The following is a 7,229-nucleotide window of genomic DNA, read 5'->3' on the forward strand; positions in this document are numbered from 1 at the left end:
AGAGAGAGAGAGAAAGAGAGAGAGAGAGAAGAGGAGGGCTCTGAACATGGGTGAGAGAACAGAGACTACAAATGAGAAAGAAGGCAAAGGATAGGAGAAAATCAGTTCTGCCTAAGCTGATCACAATCAGTTTGCACTAATTCAGCTTCTTTCTATCTGGACAAATAAACCACTCACTCCAAGGGCATTAGCAAAAAAAAAAAAAAAAAAAAATCTGTGTTATTATAATATTCGTAGAAAGAGACAGAGACAGAGTGTGAGATGATGGTTAGTAGGGGATTTATCTTCTCACAGGCTCCCCAAACCACGGCTTCATGGATTTTAGCATGCCACCTCTCCCAGGTCTCTCTGATTAGATTACACTACACATATCATCCACCCTAGTCCTAGATATCTTTTCAGTCTTGTAGAACTAGCTATATGACAGGATCCAAGTATTTGCAACCATGTGAAGCAAAGTAGGAACTCTCCATTAACAACATCTACATCTCTTGGAGGTCATAAAAGATTATAAACAGTACTTTTCCCTGTAAGAGACAGGAAAACAGACCATACCTAAGGAATTAGGAGTGGGCAATTTTATGAACTTATTATGCACCAACAAAATGTTGGCATTTAGCATATATCTTGCATGGTGGTAGGTCTTAAGATTCCACACATTTAATGAAATGGACAGAGTGAAGAAAGATATTATATTCGTATTACCATTCATGCACTGAAGTTTCAATCTCTCCCTTTTTGTGAGATGTGAGCTATGCCTTCCAGGAGAAAGCAAGTAGCATGAATTTAAAGAAGGGTGTTGACATGACAAAGACTGGGAATGCATCGTGAAGTCTAGCCAATAGAAGCAGCATCCAGAGTCTTCCAGATAATTCAGGACAGGCTTGCAAATAGATGTACAATATTAAGCAACAGAAAATAAATATGGGTGTGGAGCTAGACAAGAGAAAAGGTGGCATATCACTATTATTTCCCTACACCAGACAAAGTTTCTGTGTTCTCACAAAATAAAAACTAACTTCTGTTTAAAGACTTCTATAATTTGCCTGTGACACACTTGGTGACACTTGGCACAGCCCAGGAAACTCTAAGTAGGAATCATTGCGGTGTTGGAAATTAGGAGGAGGCATTTTAAAGAGCTTATTGTGTACCAACAACAGGGACAGGGAGCTGGGAGACTTCACAGCCACAGAAGGAATGACCTAATTTACCAAAGCTTTGGTGGACAGGAATGAGGCCGCTTCTCTGTAATCTGGGAGAGCAAGCTCAGCCTGGGGAAAGAAAGGTTATTTTATCAGGAAATAAATCAGAAGCCTGGACCATGACTACTTTTTTCCAGGCACATCTTGGTGATGAGGAGGGTGTGTGTTCAGACCACAGGAATCTCCAAACTTGCCTGCCACCCCATCAGCTCTGAGTGGGACACCAAGCCCACAGCTGACGAGAGGCCCAGGCAGCAACATGCTTGAGTTTGTGCTTTGTGTCTCTCTGAGTGTGTGTGGTTTCTTTCATTTGTGTTTGTATTTGGCCTTTTTTTATTTGTTTGTTTGTGTGGATGGTCTCATTTGGAGGCTGGTGGTTACTGGCCTTCCCTCTGTGTGAAGTGTCTGCCAAGAAGCCTGGTGTCTGTTGCGTTGTGCTTCAGTCCCTTTGGCTAGCAGCCAGGCCTGAGGTGGCAGCTGGAGCTTCTGCCAGCCTGGCTCAAAAAGTACGTTCCAGTGGGCACTGGGAAGGCTAGCAATGCGGGAGCACTTAGGGGCAAGAAACAAGGCAGAAGACAACCAACCTGCTAAACAGTCCCCAGAGAGAAAGGCAAGTGTCTGTCACAGAGATGTCACTGAGGAAGAAAATAAATAAATAAATAAATAAATAAATAAATAAATAAATAAATAAATAAATAAAATTTAAAAAACACCACTAGAGCTATAAAAATATGCAGAAGCGGAGAAGATCAAGTTCTGCCTGGCAGTCAGCACCTCCTTTTGTACTGAAGTAATGCATATTTTCAAAGTAAAGTTGGGAAGCGGGGTCCTAGTGGACATCTGTGAAAGGAGGAAAGAAAAGGCTAGCACTGCAAAGTGAGTTGAACATTTGTCCTTGTCACAGAGGTGTGCCCCACCTCAAAACCTGAAATAAACTTGAACAGTCCACCTTTAGACGAAGACAGGGCTATTTTTAAAAAAGGGCTTCAGCTTTGAAGCTATTTTAAAAGCCTAAGATGTAATTTGGTGAGGAGGGTGTAAGGGGAGAGACTGACCTATGAAAAGGGGAAAGAGCTTAAACACTATACAAAAAATAAAAATAAAGTTCTAGAGTTAAATATTGTGACCTAAATACAGGCATTGGGTCCCTCATCAATCACAGCTCTGTGCGGCTGCTTTGACGAAAAGATTTCTGAATTTTATTTTTGAATAGTATAATTTTCAAATTGAAGCTTTTAAAAAGAAGTCCAGGACCAAAGGATGATCTAAAAAAGCAATGGAAACTGCTACACACAACCATTTCATACAACTAAGGGTATGTATGCAGGAGTAAATAAATGTTTCTTTCCATTCTTCACCGTTCCAGTGTTCCATGCCTTCTCTGTCCATGCCCTAGAAGTTTCCTGTTCCCACAGCAGGGCTTGTCTGCCTACTTCATGAATATCATCAGGTCACTGCTTCAATTATCAAATCCTGTTTTCAGAGACTTAGCCCAGGTATAAAATGTTTGGGGAACTCAAATTTAGCAGATAGCATCTCAAAGTAACAGTTAATTCTCTAGCATGTTTTCAAAGGCAATCATCTTTTAACTGCTGGGTTTCTAATCCTAACATGAAAAAAAGTACACAGACAGAAAATAAGTGAAATCATCCATTGTGGTCCAGAAAAGGCAGGCCCATAGCAATTGGATCCTAAGAAGATACTCTGTCAAACAATGGTACTTTTTCAACTGGATATTCTTTGCAGAAATCATTCAATAAGAAACAAGGGTGGTCAAGAAAAAAGGGATGCTGTTACTATGACAACAGACCATAATGAAAGTGGGCAATCCATAACCTCTTCATTTTTTTCCCTTCCCTGAAACCAAGGTAAGGTGGTGTGGTCTTCATGCCTCGGGCTATCTGGCTTTTAAAAAACATAGACTTGATATCAGTGTAATCAAAAGCAATAAGTACTATAAATTATTTACTCCCTTCATATCCGAGTATGTGTCCTGGGGACAGAATCTGCTAGAAGAAGAGATAATGTCACTGAATTCTTGGAGTCTGGTTGAGAACATGAAATATGAAGAGATAAATAATAACCACTTAGTAAATAGATTGGCAGTGCCCTCACACCAGGAAGAGTAGAGATGGTCTTACGGGCCACGCTTGCTAAACATGAGTGTTAACATGGATTTTACAGCCAAACCACCTGAAATTTAAACTTGAACTCACCTTGAACAATTCACTTAACCTCTCTGTGTCCCTCTCTCTTTTTTTAATCTGTAAAATGGGTTAAATATTATACTGGCCTCAGCAGATACCTAAAGAACTCAGATCTGTGTTTGTGAGTGAGAAGCACAGAATACTTGAACTGGTAATGTATTCTAAGCAAGAGATTGGCATGGAAGAGAATGAAATAAAGGACCAGAGATATAAGGTGATGTTCCTGCAAAGATCCTATACTGTCTCTTCTTGAGTCCTCAGGTATTTTGGACTTCTTGCTCACGCGTCATCAATAATCTTGAACAGAGCACTTAAGTTATATCTGAAGGAAGCCTAAGGAAAGGAGTCCTACAGACAGGCTTGTGCTCCTGCCTCTGGTTTGCTCTTGCTGCCTGTGCCCTGAGTAACTCAGATCTGCACCCACAGGTCATGTGGAATTCTAGTTTTGCTGCTACACTTCCAGCATTCCACACACTTGTCCTCAGTCAAGCAACACTTGTCCAAGGGACAGCTACCTCACAGAACTGGAGGCTCATAGTCTGATTCCAAGAGGGGGTGGAAATCAAGGAGGGTGTTTTTAAATTGTGTGATAGGGATTACCCCCCACGCCCAGACTGAAAGTTACAGTTTCTCAAGTCCAACACAGGAAGGATATGGAGATCAACCCACACTCCTGTGGTAAACTTTTGGCTCCATAGCTTTATCATAAAGCAAGTTAGACAATCAGTTAAACCGGTGGCATTGCTAATTGTCTCGGTAACTAAGCAAGACAGTTACTGCATCCCACACAGCCTGGGTCCTAGATACTTAACTAAGGACAGCACAGACATGTGAAGAAATGACAGACACAAAGGAGCTTGGGGTCAAGTCAAGTGTGCACTCTGATGGAGAAGCACCTACTACCACCTCCACTGAGACCCTCGGTGTGTTTATTATGTAGAGCACAGACGGGTTAGGTAATCTAGGTAGGTGGTGTCTGTAGGCTCGTAGTCTCAGGCTGTAAACATCCAGATGGAGGAGGAAGCTGCAGTTGCTAGTTTTTGTAGACACTGATCAATCATCTCCGAACACTTGCACTTGGACAGAGGAAGGCTTTACCTTTCAAAGCCTTGAGCATGTGCTTATTGGCTTTGCTAGACTCCCATGGATCTAACACCTTGGGATCCTTGGCATGCCTGTGTCTTGCCTGTGTCAACAAAATACATTGACTCAAGCCTTCGTGCACTCAGGACTTTCTCTGTCCCTACAGACAGTGAACATGTATTCCTTGAATTACTATTCTCCTTTTCACTAATTCCTTTTGGTTTTTCTTTCACTATCACCCACCATCCCTTGGGGAAAACAAGTAGTATTTAGCATTAAAAGAGGAATATGAAATAGTTTTGTTCAAGTATCTCTTATGAAATCACTGGCTCCTTCCTTGTAGGCTATTGAATGTGTTTGCAGGGGCCTTTAAGAACCATGAGTAAGGGGCTGGTAAGATGGCTCAGTAGGTAAGAGCACTGACTGTTCTTATAAAGGTTGTAAGTTCAAATCCCAGCAACCACATGGTGGCTCATCCATAATGAAATCTGATGCCCTCTTCTGGTGTGTCTGAAGATAGCTACAGTGTATCTATTTATAATAATAAGTAAATCTTTTTAAAAAATCATCAAGAACCATGAATAATTTTACATTTTGTATATTTTCCTTTTATATAATGAGAAAATAAAAAGAAAGCATATACTGAATAAATTAGGTGGTCATCATCAAAGTAATACTTCTGCCAATTTTTCTGAATATTTTTTCATATGAACATCAAAAAGAGGCTAAACTTAAATTTTCATTCAAATATCACACAGGGAAGGATAGATGAATGATGGATGGATGGATGGATAGATGGATAAAAAGGTAATAAACAAGGATATAGACTTGGACATAGATGTAGATTTAGATGCACAAATGTGTCATTTCTTGAGTATCTTTGCTCTGTCGAGTTGGTTGCAGGGGGTTTTACCTACACGTCAGCTCAGGCCATCTTCTCCTTAACACTACTGGCTTATCATCCAGATTCAAGTTTATGAAGAAACCCTGCCCTAGAGAGTTGAAGTGATTTGCCTAAAATTTCAAAGCCAAAGAGTGGGAAGCCGGGACATCACAGCTGTCCAAAACCCTTCCTCTAACACTAAACAGGACTGGCTCTGTGCAGCTTCAGCAACTTTTTAGCTATCCCTCTTTCCAAATGCTCTTTTCTCTCTCTTCTAAAAGCTATTCTTGCCTGAGGGGAAAAAATTACAGAAAAAAAAAAGTTGTGTACACTGTGTTTATGTTTGTCTAAATGGATGGGGGATGGATGAATAGATGTCCAAACACCCAGACTTGCCTACTGAATTTAAAATACTTAGAAAAATGGTGAAAATCCCAAAACTTTTCTAAGAGGCTTTAGTAGGTTAGGAATCACTACCACTCTTAGAAGAGAGGAAAGCAAATTCAAAAGAAACTCAAACTTCCTAACGTATCTTTCTGCTTAGTAGCAGAGCGTCAAACAAGTTCAGAATTGTTTTAATGCTTAATCCATGCATTAACATCTACAAAAGAGATACTTATTCAATGACACAATTATCTCTCTGGGTACAATAAAGCTTAAATTTTATTTGTCGAAATAAACTTACCTGTCCTACTTTGGATAGCTATTCAATGTGGGCAGGTTCCATCTTTCTGGCAACAGAGCTCATGCCCTTTCTAGCCTGACACCAATCCACCTTCCTCTCTGAACCATTTCTTTCCTCTCTGGATTGGCCGTGAGTTTCCATCAAGTCAATTTTTCTTTGCTCACAAGAGCACTTTATTAGTTAACTATCGGTTGCAGTGATAAAACATGATGTTCAAGTCAACTTGCAGAAGACAGGCTTTGCTTGGGTTACAGTTCCAGACGGATGAAAGTCCCTCATAGTGGGGAAGCAACGGGAATGGCAGCATTCTGATAGCTCACCTCTTGAACCCCAAGCAGGAAGCAGAACATGTAAACTGGGGGTAGGCGGGAGCCTTTTGCTTTCATCCTCCACCCCTAGCGACATACTTTCTTCAGGAAGTCCATACCTCCTAAGCCTTCCCGAACAGTGTGACCAAGTCCTCATAGGCTCCAGATGAATAGATCCAGTGATGGATAATTCTCATCACTAAATAATGTGTCCACATGTGCTACAAGAATAGATAACCTCTGTCTGGAAAAAGTGAACAACCTGATTTTTAATTTCTTATAGTGAAATATGGAGGCTAGGGAGTGGACTATGTCCATGTATAGAAGTTTAATTTCTACTCTAGACAAAGCACAATTTTACAAACTCCCACTCAGATTTCTTACTGAAGCCAACACATGGGTCTTCCTGTTAGGCTTTTCTCCCCCTCCTCACCTTCATCATCCGATTGTCTTCAATTCAAACTCTGTGTCCCAGCAACTATGCCTACTTCCCCAACTCCTGTGATGTTCTATGATCTTATGCCTTCCTTCGCTTTACTCTCTGGGAAGAGGTTTTCACAGACTGTAAATCTTACAGTTCTTTGTCCAACTGGAAAACTCCAAGAATACAAGAAGAGTCTGTAGAACACACACACACACACACACACACACACACACACACACACACTCTTCTAACCACGTCAGCCAAGCCTTCCTCTAAGCCTCAAAGATCTTGCTTCAACCATGTCATAATGGCCAAGCGTCCTCTGCAAGCGTCCTCTGTTACACTGTGGGTTCTTTGAGGAAAATGCAAGGTTTTGTTTTACCTGGTGTCCCTTAGAAGGTATTAGATCACTCCTCATCTTAATGTATGACATAAAT

The 7,229-nt window shown here is 40.9% G+C and overlaps 1 long non-coding RNA gene across 1 annotated transcript in view; it reads right to left on the bottom strand.

The window, feature by feature from the left end:
* The window catches only part of LOC116082380, a 13,130-nt gene extending 6,948 nt beyond the window's left edge, over nucleotides 1–6,182 (bottom strand). Inside the window, exons 1-2 of the long non-coding RNA XR_004115267.1 lie at nucleotides 6,061–6,182; nucleotides 1,787–1,837 (exon numbers count right to left, since the gene is read on the bottom strand). This is a non-coding gene — a long non-coding RNA (uncharacterized LOC116082380). The remainder of the gene's footprint in view (nucleotides 1–1,786; nucleotides 1,838–6,060) is intronic.
* Nucleotides 6,183–7,229: the final 1,047 nt, after the last annotated feature.

Source organism: Mastomys coucha, unplaced genomic scaffold (assembly GCF_008632895.1).
Source record: "Mastomys coucha isolate ucsf_1 unplaced genomic scaffold, UCSF_Mcou_1 pScaffold7, whole genome shotgun sequence".
Taxonomy (NCBI): domain Eukaryota; kingdom Metazoa; phylum Chordata; class Mammalia; order Rodentia; family Muridae; genus Mastomys; species Mastomys coucha.